Source organism: Notamacropus eugenii, chromosome 3 (genome assembly GCF_028372415.1).
Source record: "Notamacropus eugenii isolate mMacEug1 chromosome 3, mMacEug1.pri_v2, whole genome shotgun sequence".
Taxonomy (NCBI): Eukaryota; Metazoa; Chordata; class Mammalia; order Diprotodontia; family Macropodidae; genus Notamacropus; species Notamacropus eugenii.
In genome coordinates, this window is record NC_092874.1 from 28,065,639 (window position 1) to 28,084,389 (window position 18,751).

General features: G+C 40.3%; 1 protein-coding gene across 5 annotated transcripts in view; it reads right to left on the minus strand.

Moving 5' to 3' along the window:
• LRRC3B (leucine rich repeat containing 3B) overlaps positions 1–18,751 on the minus strand; it is a 112,000-nt gene that overhangs the window by 69,773 nt on the left and 23,476 nt on the right. The gene's annotated exons all lie outside the window — the stretch shown is intronic.

Genomic DNA, 18,751 nt, shown 5'->3' on the forward strand with positions numbered 1-18,751 from the left:
AGAAGTTACATCGGTTCCTGACTATTTGTAGGATAAATACAGGCTCTTCTGTTTGGGATATAAAGTCCTTTAAAATCTGGCTTCAACCTCTCTTTTCACATTCCAGACAAAGTGGACTGCTTCCTGCTGCCCATCTCTAAGCCTTTGTATAAACTGTCATTCTTGCCTGGAATGCTCTCCCTCCTCTGGGGAGCTGACCCCTAAACAAATATAAGTCAATACCCTCAAAAGTGGCCTGACAGACAGTAGGTACTTAATTAATGTTTACTGACTTGACTCAAGGAGCATAAAAATTTTCTAAGGAAAAAAAACATTTATGTGCACATGTGTGTGTGTGCAAAATAAATCCAAACGAATTTTTAAGGAAACTTTCAAAATGGGAAATTTTTAAAAGAGCTTTAGCTGAATTGTTTAGACCTTAGGGGGTCTAAGAGGCAAAGGTGAGTAGGAAACCAAATGACCTGACACATAGTAGGCTTTAATACATGCTCATAAAACTGAATTGAACTGAACACAACCAATCAATCAGCAAACCTTATTAATGGGTTTTTCTATGCTAGGTGATGTAGGATAAATGGTTCTCCAAGTTGAGTCATTCCTATCATAACATTGTGATATGATGGAAAGAATAATGGCTCTGGAGTTAGGGTTCTGGGTTCAAATCCCATTTCTGACACTAATTGTGTAACCGTAAACCAGGTACAACCTCCCTGGGCCTCAGGCTCTCATCTGCAAAATGGAGTAGAATTGATGACCTCAGATAATCCTTTCACGGCTAAGATTGACCCATGGATATGAGGCTAGACTTTGAGAAACAGAAAGGACCAGAAGAGATGATCTAGCTTAACCTTTAAATTTACAGATGAAGGAATCATAACACAGAGAAGAGAGGGGGCTTATGTTGGCCAACAAGGTCCAACATCATGATCAGACACAGGAGGTATGGGAGCTAGCCAGCTCCCTTCCAGTCAGATCTCACATGGAGCTAGACCCAGCTTCTTGGTGTGAAAGGAGCTGAAGAGGTGAGGGCCTTGTTCTCCACATGCAGCCTGGGCCTAACTGAGCCCAGCTCAAACCATGGCATAGTTGAAAACAGAACTGTAATTAGTACAACAATATTGGAAGCTGCAGCAGTGAACAAGGGGGGCTCTTTTTTCCAATAGACTCAAAAGGAGAATACACCTATGAGACAGCCCTCAAAAGACAAAATTAAACACAGTTATTAGAAACCTGACAGATGAGCAGGCGGCATGTAAGGAGAATGATAGCACATTCTTTCACAATCCGAGGATGTGACTAACAGCTCCAAGTCGTGTTTTCTAACTGTGTCATTCATACGATGCTGGCCATTGGGAGTCAGGAGGGATCTTGGTGCCCAGTCAGTCCACTGCTTATTCAAGAACTAGTGCCTCTCCCATGAAGGGTCATCTAATGTCCCTTTGAAGACCACTAATGCCTGAAGAACCCACCGTCTCCCAGGAAGAAAGGAAACAAAGCCTACTGTGTACCAGGCACTGTGCAAAGGTAGGTGCTACTAACATCTCCATTTGACAGATGAGGAAACTGAGGTAGGCAGAGGTTGAGTGACTTGCCCAAGGTCATACAGCTAAATAAATGTCTTTGAAACAGTTGAACTCAGGTCTTCCTGACTTCAAGTCCAGTGCTTTGTGCACTCTGGCACCACTCAGCTATCAAAGTGGAATGGCTGCCATTGTAGAGTGGAAAGAATAGTGCCACTGGAATCCAAGGACATGAGCTCATATCTCACCTCTGATGCTTACAAAGCCTCAGTCTGATCATCTGTAAAATAAGGGAATTGGACTAGATGGCTGCTAAGGTCCTTCTAACTCTAGATCTCCAACCAAAATCCCACCTCCTACAGGAAGCCATCCCCAGCCCTCTTAATTCCGGTGCCTTCCCTTCATCAATAATTTCCTATCCGGCATATAGCTTGCTTTGTCCATGTTAGTTTACATGTAGTCTTCCCCCTTAGAGCTTAAGTTCTTTGAGGCAAGGATTGTCTTTTGCCTCTTGTACCACTAGTGCTTAGCACAGAGATTGATTTCTCATCAAATTCATTCCAGATTCTTCCAACTGGATCTGGGATTGAGCATCTTCCCCTTCCCCCTTTCAGCCACTGTTTATGTGTAATCTTCCCCCTTTAGAATGTACAGTCTTTGAAGGCAGGAACTATCTTTCTTTTCTCTTATTTGGGTATGCCCAGAGACAGCGATGTGGTGCCATAGTATATGGAGCTAGGGCTTGGAGTCAGGAAGACTTGAGCTCAAATCCTCCTTCAAATGCTACCTAGCTGTATGACCCTGAGCAAGTCACTTAACTCTGTTGACCTCAGTTTTCTCATTTGTAAAGTGAGTTGGAAAAGGAAATGACAATCCACTCCAGTGTCTTTGCCAAGAAAACCCCAAAGGAGGTCACCAAGAGTTGGACATGACTGAAAATGAATGAACAGCAAGAACTTAGTGCTGAGCCTTTAACTTAGTAAGCACCTAAAAAATGCCGGTTGATTGACTAACAAATCTATGATCCTAGGATCTTTATCCCTTATCACAGCTTTCACTCACTATTCCTGATTCTGCACCCTTGGGAAAGACAGAACACATCGATTCCTTCTCTCATATGACAGATTTTTCAAAACATGAAGACAGCATACAACTCTGCCCTATCCCCAAGTAATTTTTTTTTCTTCAGGCAAAACATATCATGTCATTTAAACAAGTCCTCCTATGGCATAATCTCCAAGTTCTTCCCCATGCTGATCACTCTCTTCTCCAGAAATTCACTAATCAATGAATGTCCTTCCTAAAAGTTTGTGCCCAGAAATGAACAAAGCATTTCAGATGAGATTTACATCTACTTAAGTAAAATCCCTTAGTCATTCAGACTATTAAGGGAAGGCTCTACATTACTTTTTAGTTAATAATCGCTTACAATCGCAGACAAGGCAAGATGTCGGCAGTCATCACCCTCATCGGCTTCAGGAGGCTTAGACAGAATGGGATTTGCTTCTTGGCTGGGTCTGGCCCTCAAGAAAAGAAGGCAACAAAGTGAGGGCTAAGAAACCAAGATCACTGGTTTGGATTACTTCTTAACACCTCATTTGTGACTTTGAGAAACCTGCATTTCTACTATGGTATTTGAAAACACACACACACACATCATTCATAGCATCTGTCAAAATAGAATTACCAATGTAAAAAAATTGTCGTGTCTATTTATTTTCATCACACCAAACTCTATTCAAACCTGCCAGTAAATACTTTATTTTAAGAAAAGAAACATCCTAAGTCAAGATGCGTTTGGTTATGGAGGCACTGGAGGAAAGGTGTTGAATTTGGAAGGAGATGATCTGGGTTTGAATTCAGTCTCAGTGACTTAATAACTGTGTGAATCTGAATGTCACAACCTCTCCAATGATCTCTGAGTTCCTCATTGATAAAATGAGGGAACTGCACTAGACAACCTTTAAGGTCCCTTCTCATTCTAAATCTATGACCTCATCACTGAACCCTACAAGATTTCAGGATAGAATCAACTAATAAAGCATTTATTGAGCACTTACTGTGTAAAACCCTTAACGGGATAGTCAATATCCATTAGATAATCATTTATTAAGTACCCACTATATGCATTATGTCTGGTTCCAGGAACACAAAGATAAAAACCAGGCAGTTCCTTCTACTCCTACATCTGACTAGGAAGTCTCATTCTACATAGCTGACATGGGTAATTACAGCAAAAATAATAATTATTATGGTGAGAATAAAGATTTATATAGCACTTATATAGCATTTATATTTATATAGGCATGTGAAATATTTTGCATGTTATCTCATTGATCTTCACAAAACTTTGATTATATTCATTTATGAGATGAGGATACTGAGGCTGAGAACTTTGTTCAGAGTCACACAGCTTTTAAGTATGGAAAACAATATTGGAACCCTTATCTTCTGGTTCAAGTTCAGTAATGAGAGACGCAGGTAGCATAAGACCCTGTTGATGCCTTGAAGTACCTTAGAAGCTCTGTGTGTGTGTGTGTGTGTGTGTGTGTGTGTGTGTACATCTCTGTCTCTCTCCCTCTGTCTCTGTCTCCCTCTGTCTCTGTCTCTGTGTCTCTCTCTCTATCTTTCTCTTTCTGTTTCTCTCTTTAACTCTCTCTAGATGACTCCCAGATCCACAACCCACCCCTGGCTACTGTTCCCACATCCAGGCCTCCATTTATAGCCCAGTATAGAGGTGATGACTCTGTCTGGGCTTCACACCCCCACCTCCCATGCAGTCAGTCTAAAACCAATACAAAACAGTAGAAACAGAATGAAGTCTAAAGGTTGAGGTCCCAATGTGACCCTGAGTAAGCCTTCTCCCACTCGGAACCTCAGTTTCTTCATCAATAAAATGAAGGAGTTGGAGTGAACGACCTTAAAGTTTCCTGCTAGCTTTGCATCTGCAGTCTGGTTCTCTAGGACATACAAATTAACAGTAGGAACTGTATTATCATAAATACAGCTAAGTGGGTCAATGAATAGAACCCTAAACTTAGAATCAGGAAAACGAATTCAAATCCAACTTCAGACACTTAGTAGCTGGGTGACCCTGGAGAAATCATTTAACTTCTGCCTGCCTAAGTTTTCCCATCTATAAAATGAGGATGATAATAATAACAGCACCCACCTCCCAGGATTGTTGTGAGAACAAAATCAGATAATACTTGTGAAGTGCTTTGCAAACCTTAAATGCTCTATATGCGTGTTGTGGTTGATTGTTAATTAAGGAAATACTTTAATTAATTCATTAATAGCATCATCTTCCCAATGATGCCCCATTTAAAACATTAGCAGAGAGCATTTTTGGGGAGTCTGGAACAAGTTCTAAATGGTAGGTGGGAGAGTTTATTCTGAAGGCAAAATGAGAGACAATGGATCTGTTGTTTCTTTCCTCTAAGGTGTATCTTTCTCTCTTGTGGGAAGAATCTATGATGGGTAAGGGACTGGACTTCAGGACAAGCTCAGTTGAAATCTGGCCATGAGTAAGTTTCTTACCCTCACCATGTTTCATGTTTAAAACTATGATCCTATGACCAGCAGAAGCTGCTCTTTATAGAGGTTTTAGGAATCCCTAAATACAGAAACTGACAAATAGGGGACTGAAGCAGACCTCTCAGTGGGGAAATGTGATCCATCCCTGCTTCAGGAAGTCAGCGTCCGGTGACTGCAGCCACTAATTCAGTGATGCAACAGGCTGTCACTTCAGAAGTAATATTGAGGGCAGGTCCCAGCCCAGTGATGCCGAGGTGCAGCATGTTTGCTTTATTGTCTTATTTTATTTTTAATTTCAGGCTACCTAAAGTCTCTGGTGGCTTTAAATCAAGATCTTATTACATTCTTGTTTATCTCATCAGAAACAGAGCGCTGGAAACTGGAATCCATCACTACTCTCCAGCCAGCCCTTGGATGAGGTCCATGCTTGGGTGGAATGTGCTGGGAAGGTTATTTTAGCTTGTTAATTAGAGATGGAGAAAATGGCCATATGGAAGCACCGGGTATAGGCAAGGAAAACCATCTTCTAGAAATCCATACCTAGGAGGCAACACGCTTCCACTCTCAAGAAAACAAATGGCTGCCATGGATTTGGCTGGCCACCAGATTCAAGATGGCATGTTTCATTAATGTCATTAATAAACAAATAATAAGCATACTGAGAGGCAGTATGGTACATTGGATAGCTGAGAGAGGACTACTCTCCAAGTCAAAAAGACCTGGGTTCAGATCATGCCACTGACAAATGTAATCTGATTCATACCCAGCTGCTAATGCTCCCCTGTCAAAATGAGTCTACGTTGGTATGTACAGTGTCAGACCCATAGCAGGCCCCCAGTAAAGGCTTACTTGATTATTTTGTTCATACTTATTTGGTCTAAGCAGGTTCCCCACCCCTGGTCTAAGGGGTTCTTCACCTCTTGTTTTGTGGACCACTTTGGCAGCCATATGGATCCCTTTTCAGGATGGTGTTTTTAAATACATAAAACAAGATACATTGCATCACAAAAGACACCAATTATGTTGAAATGAAGATACAATTTTTTTTTCAGGTCCAAATTCAAAGTCCCTCTGAAATCTATCCATGAACTCCCTCTGTGTACTATAGGTTAAAAACCCTGGTCTAGAGTCAGCATGGTTTAGTAGAGAAACAGTCCACCTCAAAGTCCACAAGACCCGGATTCCAGTCCTGCCTCTCGCTCATGCCGCCCATATGACCTGGACAGGTCATACAACTTCTCCATACTCCCAGTCACTTTCTAAGACACTAAGCTGCAGGAAAGGTGCTGCCTGTATTGATAGAAAAGTTTCCTCTTCCAAGAGTTCCCTGTACCAGTGAAATCATATGTCCTCTTCTTTATTTGGTCTATACTTTTTATATTTATATATGTGTCATATGTTTATTATTATTTTGCATATGTATACATACACATACATACATCTATTCATATACATACATATCTATCCATATACCTGTATGTGTGTATATATGTATTTGTGTGTATGTGTGTTTTCCCCAGTAAAATGTGAACTCCTTAAAGGAAAAGATTGTTTTCTTTGTGACTGGCATAATTCCTGATGGGAAAGGGAAGAGAATAAATATTTACAAAACCATTTCCATGTGCAAGGTGTTGTGCTATGTACCTTTATGAATATTCTATCTTTTGATCCTTACAACCACCCTGGGAGGCAGGTGGGCTGTTGTTATCCCCATTTTATGGTTGAGAAAACTGTGACAGAGGTTAAGTGAAATGCCCAAGGTCACACATTTAGTAAGTGTCTGATGCTAGATTTGAACTCAGGTTTTCCTGACTCCAGACCCAGTGCTGTATCCACTGTGCCACCTCGCTGCCATAATAGGTACATAATATATTCTTTAAAAATGATTATTGAATGACTCATTTATCTGCATTGATGGAGAGAGTTCCCATCACTGGTAAAATTACAGGTGCAGATCCAAAACCTAAACTGAAAATAAAAAGATAACATGGGATTTAAGGAACACCATAGATAAGGGCCTGCCAGCCACATCCATGCTTCTGTTCTAAAAAAAAAAACCCAACAGTTTAACATCCAATAATTTGTGTAACAGTCTCACCTCCAGCCAAACCAAATGCCTCGGCACAGAAAGAGATTTCAAAGCCTCAAACTCGCTGCATCATCCAACGTTCTCGAAATCTCAGTGAGCCGTCAGGTAAGCCTAGCCAATTTCCTTCCACGTGAGTCTTCAATCTGACAACTCCAATTTGTTGTTTTAGTCTCCTTCTCTTCCAGACCCATGGAGCAGGCTTAAAATCAGTAGGGACAAGATATCAGATGCACCAAAACAAAAACACTAATGGCATTTGTCCCCAATTGTGAGGGCCTTTAAACTCATATTTGTACATAGGCCCATCCAGGAATGTTTCAAAATCCTAAGCCTGCAGTGTTCTAGTGGTCCGTCTATAGATTATGACAGAGAATCAGAACATCCTGGAGAATTAGGTTTAAGAATCCCAGGTCATCTGAGCTGAGAGTCTGAATGGGTCAACCATCCATAGATGGGGGAGCAGCATTTCAGTGAATGAGGATTCTCAAAGCCTAGCAGGAAAAATACCTGGTGGTTTTTAATCCAATGTCTAAGCCCACGTTAAAATTAAGGATTTGTCTTCATCTCATAATCATCTTCTTGCCTGTTTTACCTTTTTCTTTCTACATGTGCCTATAATGTTAATATCCCATCACTCAGTTTTTTTAAATTCTTGTTTTATTTCATCTTTCTCAGTTTCTCATTCTTTCCTAGCCCTTATAGTTTAGCTTCAAGGCCACATGTGGCGTTTAGGTTCTTGGGTGCAGCCTTTTGACTGAGTCAGAGTTTTACAGAATAAATCCTTCTATTTGTTCTGTGAAGTTTGGATTAAGTCAAAGGGCCACACTTGAGGACCTAAGAGGGTCATGTGTCCTCAAGGCTGCAGGTTCCCCACTCCTGCTTTATCCTTTCCAAATTCAATTCAATCAACATCAATCAATAAGCATTTATTAATTGTTGCAGCGGATAGAACATGGGGTCCAGAGGAAGGAAGAATTCTCTTCCTGAATTCAAATCTGGCCTTGGACAACACTTCCTAGCTGTGTGACCCTGGGTAAGTCACTTCACTCTGTTTGACTCAGTTTCCTCATCTGCAAAATGAGCTGGAAAAGGAAATGGCCAACCACTTCCATATCTTTGCCAAGAAAATCCCAAATGGGGTCATGAAGAGTCAGACATGACTGAAGCAACTGAACAGTAACAATGATCTATGGTTCAGGCACAATGCTAGGCATTATAAAGACACATGACAAAAATCAAATAATGGTTACATTCTGTTTGGGGGAGATCCACTAAGAGTCTCTGATGTTCTCATATCTTCTTGGTTTGTTGCTATCTGTTAGATAATCCTCTATCTTTGGGTTTTTTAAGAACTGAACATGATAGGCCCCTAGAAAGCTGTATTTTCCCCTCCCCATATTTCTGAGTTTTTTTCATGGTCCAGCTCCAAGCATGCACTAGTCAAGAATGACAGTAATGGTTCTCTTTGATGATGAATGGGAGAGAGTAGATCATGTTTTCAGAACTTGAAAGGCATCTCAGAAGTCATCTGGCCCAGCTTCCTCATGTTTGAGGTGAAGAAATTGAGCTCCATACACAGGGTTGCTGGGAGATGTAAAGCACTTTTCTGTGCCTTAAAGCAATACATAAGTGCCAGTTCTGATTAATTATTAGCCTACGGTCTCCAGGCTTTCTAATTCACAGTATTCCTGCTGAGCTCCAGCAATGTCTATAGAGTAATACTGGGCTGGGCTGGGCTGGGGACTATGTAATGAGGTGGGGGACGGGGTGATGTATGCCCCTACTTTTACATTTAATCTGTATCATTAATACTTTCTTCAGTCAACAAAACAATAAATTAAGCCCCAGTTTGTATATGGACTTCTGAGGTGTATCACTGAAAATTTAACAACCAAGCTGATTGCTTTTTTAAAATAATAATTAATAATAAATTATATAATACATAATATAATGATATTATATATAATTAATATAATTATATAACAATCAATAAATAATATTTTCCCAATTACATGTAAAAATAATTTTTAATATTCATTTTTTGAGTTCCAAATTTTCTCTCTCCCTCCCTCCCTTACTTCCTCCTCCCTGGGACAGGAAGCAATTTGAAATAGGTTATACACATACAACCATGCAAACATATTGTTAAGCTGATCATTAATCACCTTAGCCAGGAAAATTTTACTCTCCAACTGGAGCTGGTTCTAGGAGACGCTCTGCTCATGCAAGCCATGACTTATCTAAGGTCTCTTAGGGTTTAAGAAAGCATCTGAGGCAGCATTTGAACCCAAAATCTCTGCCTTTGGAAGTGGAAATTGGAAGCTTAGAAATCATTCAACCTCCTCCCTTTTCACATGAGGAATGAGGCCCAGTATAGTTAAGGAGCGTATTTTCAAAGTCATATGGCTAGACAGCAATTAAGTCTGGATTCAAACCCAGATTTTACACTTATAACATCATACATTTAGAGCTGCTTCACTACCTCACCTTTCCTATTTGTGTTCTGTGTCTAAAAAAGGATGACTTTCAGGATGGGGGAGGAAATGTTTGAAAATAAAGGTGATATGAACACAAATCTATCAATTAAAACTTTTTAAAAATGTGAATTATAAGATGTCCTCTGCCCCTGCAAGAGCTGGAGCTACCCAGATAATTCCCTCTTTCTTTCCCTCACTTTCTTTCCTCATTTTCAGTTGCTTTGCCTTCCATCACTCCCTCTCCCTCCCTCCCTCTCTTCTTCCTCAAGTTCACAGCTGTGCTGCTGTATCTCCCAGCAGCATATGCCATGGGGAGCAGGTGTAGAAACAAGAAAGACAACCAAAAAGGAAAAAAATGGACAGGATCCCAAACACCTTCATTCTCAGATAATGCTGGGCCAGAGTTGAAGGGGAGGAGAGATCCTCCTTCCAGATGCAGCAGGGAAGTCACAGCAGAGCACCCCAAGATGAGGGATCAGCCTCCAAGGTTTGTCAGAGAAAACCAGAAATCGAGCTGAAGGCCTTGACAGGGCTGTGGCTTCTTCCCTGTCTCTGACATTAGCACTGAGAGACCACCATTCTGAGTCTTTTTTATCAGCCCACATCCTTTAATTCTACATGCTCAGATAGGGAATCCAAATTCCAAGTCAATTGTGTTTGTGTGTGAGAGTGTTTTATATATATATATATATATATATATATATATAGAGAGAGAGAGAGAGAGAGAGAGAGAGAGAGAGAGAGAGAGAGACAGAGACAGAGACAGAGACAGAGACAGAGAGACAGAGAGACAGAGACAGAGACGGAGGGACAGAGACAGAGAATGAGACATTAAGAATAGGAGAGACAAAGAGAATGAGAGAGAGAGACTGAGATAGAGAAACAGAGAGACAGAGAGGCAGACAGAGTCAAAGAGAGTGACAGAGAGAGAGAATGAGATAAATTGAGAATGGGAATTAGGACAATCTTACATAAATTTTAGGAAAATCCAAGATATTTTATTTCAAGTTGAAAAAAAGGGTTCAGGGATAGGAGGTACCCTGGATTTGACTTCTGATTCCAGATCTGCTTGTGACATTGGGAAGTTACTTCAGATAGTTCAGTATCCATTTTGTTACTTGTAATGTGAGCTGGTTGGACTAAATTATCTAGAACACCTCTAAATGATAATAGCTCACATTGACATAGCCCTTCAAGGCTTTCAATGCACAGGGCACAAAGCTCCATGGATTGTTACAACAATCCTGGAAGGTAGATGATCATCATCCCCATATTACAGAAAAGGAAAGTGAGGCCCAGAGAGGCCAAATGACTTGTTCAGGGTCACAGAGTAAGTAAATGCCTGGGGTAGATTTGAACTCAGGTTTCTTGACTTCAGTTTCACTTTTTTCACCTCTCAATCTCAATAAATAATCTGAGTGATTGCCAGATTGCTCTGATACTATCTGTATAAACCATTTAGCCTCAGCTTCCTCAAATGTAAAATTTTATGTATGAAACTAGATGTGCATAGAGGTTCCTTCTGTCTCTCAGTCCATGGTCCTGTCATCTTATCACTCAGCAAGCAGAAGTACCAGGATTCATTCTGCCATCCCCTCCTGCCGACCCATATTATCCAGCTTCAGTGAATTCTGTCCATCTTTCCATTCACAGTATAACCCTTTTCCGCCTGACCCAAGCCCACAGGGTTCTCTCCTCTTCTTGAACCCTTATTTGGAACATGACTAGTCACCAGATACTTATAATCTGCCTCTGGTTGTTATCTTTTTCAATTCAGTTCACAGACACTTGCACACAGTAGGCAGAGAGAGAATGAAAGACAGAGGTTGAGAATGAGAGAGAGAGAGAAAGAGAGAGAGAGAGAGAGAGAGAGAGAGAAACAGAGAGACAGAGATTAAATATTGGATGGATTCGATTTTAATTCAGCAAACATTTATTCAGTGCCAACTGTTTGCAGAACTCTCTCCCCATCTAAGGAAGGTGCTGAGTTTAGGCCTTACCCCTGACCTCATAGCCTAGTATATAGATATAGCACATGTATGAATAACTACATAAAACAACATGGTGTCCTATTATAGATTGAGTGAATAGAATATTTATAAGGTCCAGGGGGAAAGATTATTATCAGTGGAGGTGATGGCTGGGGAAGAAAGAAGAAGGGGAAAAACCCTAGAGGGTTTTTGACAGCAGCAACCAACAGTGTGACTGTATTGGCAATTGGATAGGCAGAAATCACATAAGGGTCCAAGGTAGAGATCTGTGCTTCTCCCGGGTAGAAAACTCATTGTTTCTAATTTAAAGGCTGTCATTACTGCAGTGAGTTAATCACAAATCAGTTCAGTTCATGGATTTATCATCTCCCCTGAGTTATCCCAGACTCATTCTATTCTTAGTGAAGAATGCTCTCGAGGTAAAGAAGCATCTCTAAAGAACAACCATTCATTGGCCTAGCGCTATCAGATCTCAAATTGTATTATAAAACAGCAATTATCAAAACCACTTGGTACTGGCTAAGAAACAGAAGGGTAGACCAGTGGAATATGTTAGGTACCCAAGACACAGTAGTCAATGAATATAGCAATCTACTGTTTGATAAACCCATGGAAACCAGTTTCTGGGATAAAAAAATATATATAGTATGGAGGGAGAAAACTGGGAAAGAATTTTTGCAACTAGTATCTGTGACAAAGACCTCATTTCTAAAATATATGGAGAACTCAGTCAAATGTACAAGAATACAAGTCATTCCCCAATTGATAAATGGTCAGAGGATATGAACAGGCAGTTTTCAGAGGAAGAAATCAAAACTATCTATAGTCATATGAAAAATTGCTCTAAATCACTATTGATTAGAGAGATGCAAATCAAAACAACTCTGAGATACCACATCACACCTATCAGATTGGCTAACATGATAGAACAGGAAGATGATAAATGTTGGAGAAGATGTGGGAGAGTTGGAACACTAATTCATTGCTGGTGGAGCTGTGAGCTCATCCAACCATTCTGGAGAGCAGTTTGGAACTATGCCCAAAGAGCTACAAAAAATGTACATACCCTTTGACCCAGCAATACTGCTTCTAGGACTGTGTCCCCAAGAGATCATAAAAATGGGAAAAGGACCCACATATACAAAAATATTTATAGCAGTTCTCTTTGTGGTGGCCAAAAACTGGAAATCAAGGGGATGCCCATGAATTGGAGAATGGTTGAATAATTTATAGCATAAGAATGTAATGGAATACTATTGTGCTATAAGAAATGATGAACAGGAAGACTTCAGAGAGGCCTGGAAAGACTTATATGAACTGACCCTGAATGAAAGGAGCAGAACCAGGAGAAATTTATACACAGCAACAACCACAGTGTATGAGGAATTTTTTCTGGTAGACTTAGAACTTCATTGCAATGCAAGGACTTAAAATATTCCCAATGGTCTGTTCAGGCAAAATGCCTTCCACATCCAGAGAAAGAACTATGGAATTCGATCACAGAATGTAGCAGATCATTTTCTTTTGTATTACATTTTGGTTTCTTTTATGATTTCTCCCATTCATTTTAATTCTTCTATGCAATGTGACTAAGGTGAAAATGTATTTAATAGGAATGTATCGTAGAACCTACATAAAATCATTTGCTGATTCAGGGAGGGAGGGGGAAGGAGGAAGAGGGGAGGAGGAAAAATTTAAGTTATATGGAAGTGATTGTAGAACACTGAAAACAAATAAAATAATAATAATAGAAGAACAGAAGAAAATAGGATGGAAGGAAATACACAGTAAAAAAAAAAAAACAAAAAACAACCAACCATCCATGATTCTCTCTAAGAGATGCACATCCTGGTGAGCTACCCTTCCATTGGCAGCAAAGGAATAGACCCATCTCTGGTTTGGTCAGAATGGATATAGCACTGCAGGGAGGTAGAGTGGGGAAACTGCTGGCCTTTTGTTGTTACTCAGTCATGTCCAATTCTTTGCAATCCCATGTGCAATTTTCTTGGCAGAGGTACTGATGGGTTTTGCCATTTCCTTCTCCAGCTTATTTTACAGATGATAAAACTGAGGCAAACAGTGTTAAGCAAGTTGCTCAAAGTCACACAGCTAGTCAATTGTCTGAGGCTGAATTTTAATGCAAGTCTTCCCAAGCCAAGGACTCATGTTCAAATCCTACCTCAGTCATCTAATAACTGTATAACCTAAGGCAAGTCACTTTACTTACATCTAGGTGGCACAGAGGATAGAGGGCTGGATCAAGAACAACGGAGTTCAAATCCAGTCTCAGACACTGACTAGTTATGCGATCAAGGACAAATCACATAAGTCTTGCTTTTCTGAGTTTCTGGGATAACAGCACCTACCTTTCAGGGTTACTGTTAAAGTCAAATGAGATGAAATTTGTCAAGTACTTTGTAAAGATGCTATATAAATATTAGTTATTGTTGACTTTTGTGAATCTCAGTTTCCTCACCTCTACAAGGTCATTGAGAGGATCAAATGACATGATGGTTGTCAAGTATCTTACAAACTTTAAAGACTGATATGTCAGCCCTTTTTATTATGGTTGTTACTATTATTTATTATTGCTAACTATTATTACTATTATTATTTCATCCTCAATTATCTCTCACTCATTGGATACACACATATACACAGTCATATACACACATAATATATGCACACTTACTGGATATATATACATATATACACACATACACATACGTATGCACATATATGTATATGTGTATGACACATATTCACAACCTACATATACTCTGTGTATATGCACATATATGCACATATATACTACTCTATATACCCATACATATATGCATATTGTTTTTATATAACCCATTATATGTATATGTACATATATACCTTATACCCACATACTCTATATATGCCCTACACACATGCACCTTACATACACAAACACACAAACATATATGTGTGTTAGACTATCCCTTTATCTATAGGATACACACATACATAAACATATGCACATCCATATCTTCTTTACCCTGCTGGATCTCCTACCACACTCCATGGCTCTCAGGCTGTGATAGCAAATTAATGTTTGAGCTTATTTAATTTACTTCATCTTAATAAAGCTTTCCAAGACATTCCATATACATTTAAAAAGTGACTGCACCACGTACTAAAGGGAATGGAGAGATTCTGTGAGGAGAAAGTCCAGGCAACACAAGTTAATGGTAGTTAAAGGCAGGCTTTGGGGATAAAGAACCAGTGATAGAATCAGAAGTGAAGGGTTCAAGTCCTGCTCCAGACACATACTGGCCTGGTGATCCTGGACAGGTCCTCTCAGTGCCCCCGGGCATATCTCTCAGACCAAATCTGCAAAGAAAGGGATGATCTGTAAAGGTGGATTCCTACAGGGAATTCCCCTCACAGATGAGATCACGAGTCCAGCCTAAAATAAACAAATAAAGGGAAAGATGCACTCAGGGTAATTATTCTAGGTCCTGTGTTGATTTCAAGACAGGTATATATGGAGGAAACGCATGCCTGCACACACACACACACACACACACACACACACACACACACACACACACACACACACACACACACACTGGGATCCAGTGACACTAACCTCTTTCAATACTTTCTCTCCTGATTCCCACCATTTTCTCTGGCTTCCCCATCCCATGCCCACCCCCACACCTAGAACTTTCATCTTCCTGGCTTTCTTCAAATCTCAGTCACCACAAGCTACTTTCCCAGTCTTCCTGCATCATAGTTACTTCCCTCTGGGATACCTTCTCATTGATCCCTTCACTTTGTTATCTCTTCATTTATCTGAACCTTGTTTCATGGTGTCTTCCCTATTTGACTGCGAGCTCCTCAGGAACACGGATTATTCTGGGACCTCATGTTATATCCCCAGTACTTAGTACCTCATGTACAGCAGGCATTTAATAAATGGCCACACACAAAGACAGATAAAATCTGGTTGGGCAAACTTTTAAGATGCAGATTCTTCAAGACACTTCTTTGCATACTTTTGAACACAGAACAAAGCTTCATCTCTTGAAATGACCCTGGTTTATTTTTCTCTCTGTGTATAAATAGCAGACAAAATGTAGCCTAGTATAGTGAGCAAAATGCTGAACTAGGGAAGGGGTGGTTGTAGAATATAAGCCCCCAGAGGACAGGGCCTACCTCACATTTCTTTTCACATCCCCAGTTTTTTATACAGTGCCTAGCAAACAGTAGATGCTTAATAAATGGTTGTTGATTGCTCGCAGGATTGTCCAAACATCAGCTCTACATTTAACTGTGTGAACCCAGTCTTTTAACATATCAGGACATCTGTAAGATGGGGGATGGGAGGCATGTAGATGATCTCTGATGTCCCTTATGGTAAACTGTGGTCCTACCTCAACAAAACACAAGCTTCCTTTTACAGAGGTCAGTATTGTTGTTGGATTATTACATAGAGTTTGGGGGGGTAGCTTTTGTCTTTGCAACTATAGGGCAAAGGGACTTTCTGAATTAAACAGTAAATTCCATTTTCTAGAAAGTCGCATATCAATTTCTATTTAAAACAACAAACCAAAAGGAAGCTTTTTCCATTTCCTTTTTTAAATGAAAGGATTGCTGTATCTGATTATGGAACTGGGAGGTGGCATGTAGAGGTGAATGGGGGGCTTTGAGCAGAAAGTCTCTAAAGGGAGCTGTCCTCTGAATGGCTCAGCTTCCAGCAGAGGAGACTTCAAGACGCTTTTATAATTTTTTTTCCCCAGCAACATGCATAATGCATTGTGATTTCTGAAATTTCCTCCACAATTTAAACCAAGTGCTTTTCAAAGGCAACATGCTACATCATGATTTAAATCTGAAAATATCCTATGTCTCAAAGTTTGCAAAATTTCCACCTCGGTACACACACACACACACACACACACACACACACACACACACACTGCTTTCCAGGAGCATGTGGCAACCCATTATCAGCCTGGCTTCACTTCATCACTTTTCATCATAAGCTTTGTTGTCTCCAAAGGAACACAGGAAACTGTGATTGCCTAGGAGCTGAGCCTCAGCAGGCACCGTCTGCTTGGTAAGAACCATGAAGATGGCTGTAGATTTCTCAAAAGTCCAACTTGTTGTGGCAATGGGCATGGGGCTTAAATCTTTAATAAGGCCATCCTGTGGTAGTGAGTATTGTTTCAATGTTGAATCATCCGGACAGGAGGATGTGCCTGCAGAAGAGACAAGCACCTGGGATGCCAGTTTCCTCTTGGCAAGATCAGCCTCTTGTTTCCAAAATCCCACAGGTTTAATCTGAAAATGATGCCCATCCTTGGAAACTTGACAGGATTCAAAAGTAGAGAATTCCCTCAACACTGAAGACTTTGGGGTAGATTCAAGTACTGCAGATCAGATGGAATTAGCTAGATGATGCTCCAAAACAATAGGAGAAAAACAGCCTAGGAAAGGCATTGAATGCCTCCAATAAACTAAGGTTTCATTGAAACTTTGGGGTTCAAAGACCTGGGTTCAAATCCTGCCTTTTCCATTTACTAGCTGAGTGACTAGGGTTAAGTCACTTAACCTCAATGAGCCCAAGTTTTATCTGTAAAATGGAAGGAGGGCTAGACTGAATGAACTCATAAAATTGGAGTCAGGAGAACTTGGATTTGAATCCCATGAGACACTTACTAGCAGTTTCGGACAGAGCACCAGGCTTTGAGTCATGAAAACCTGAGTGTTCAAATTCAGCATCAGACACTTGCTAGCTGTGTGACCCTGAGCAAGTCACATAACCCTGTTTGTCTCAGTTTCTTTATCTATAAAATGAGCAGGAGATGGAAAAGGCAAACCACTCCAGTACCATTGCCAAGAAAACGCCAACAACCCCTCAAAATAAATTTAATTAAATCTAAGGTCCCTCCCAACTCTAAATTTAGGGGATAGGGACTGGACCTTTCATTCCAAGTCCCATTAAAGAAAATTCCCTTTACCAATGCAGGGCAATACCTTCCCTGTAACTTTTAGCCTGAGAGCAGAGCAGTTGAAGGGACATATTCAGTCCCTGTGTGAGAGGTAAGATGTCAGCCCAAGTCTTCCTTACCCCAGGGCTAATTCTACATTCACTGTCTCAGATCTCTGACGTTATTATCCCATAACGTTACAAAGAACATAACAACCATGGGGGGCAAGTACACTTAAACATCACTATCCCCTAATTACAGGTGAGGAAATTGAGTCACAGATAGGTTGGCAAGAGTAAGAAAGGCAGTGAAGTGAAGTGGGTAGAGAATTGGCATCAGAATGCTGGCCCTTGAATGAGATCCCTCTGATCCTCACAATCCTGTAGGGTAGGTGCTATTATCCCCACTTTACAGATTAGGAAACTGAGGTGGATAGAGGTAAAGTGACTTGTCTAGGATGACAGGGTTAGCACCGCCTTTTACACCTTTGACTGTATGACCCTGAACAAGGCACTTAGTTTTTAAATGCATCAGGCAACACTCTAGGCTTGTAAATTGTTAACCTGCATCAATAGAGAAAGTTTCTATTCAGGAATCATCTACACTAGTGAAATCACAGATCTGTCCCCTCCCCCTTCCCTCCCAAATGACTATAAATCTTTCTTCTACTTTGAAACAATAGCTCACATTTATATAACAATTTAAGGCTACAAAGTACTTTCTTGCCAACAATTCTTTGAAGTGGACAGTGTGAATATCATCCTCCCCATTTTAAAGATGATGAAACTGAGACACAAAAGTCAAGTGACTTGAACAAAGACACATGAATTAGAAAACGTTAGAACTGGGATTTGAACCCAAATCCTTCAAGACCAATTCAAGCATCACTATCACACTAACCCTCCTCCCACTCTGCTCTCATTTAACTACTCTTTCTTGTACACTTTTGCCTGAACTTCATTGCTTCAGAAAGCCGCCATATGCATTAGCAAAAGCCAACATTAATTCAGTGTATTTGTTGCCAATATGGCATTATTGAAAATTGCTGCTTGGAACAGGTCCTGTGGCATTCTTCAAGGCCAATAACTCACTAGCATCACGCCATGTCAACCTGGGCAAATGATGGCTGTTCTGTGGGTTTTTGATTAGGCTTCTGTATAACTCCATCATA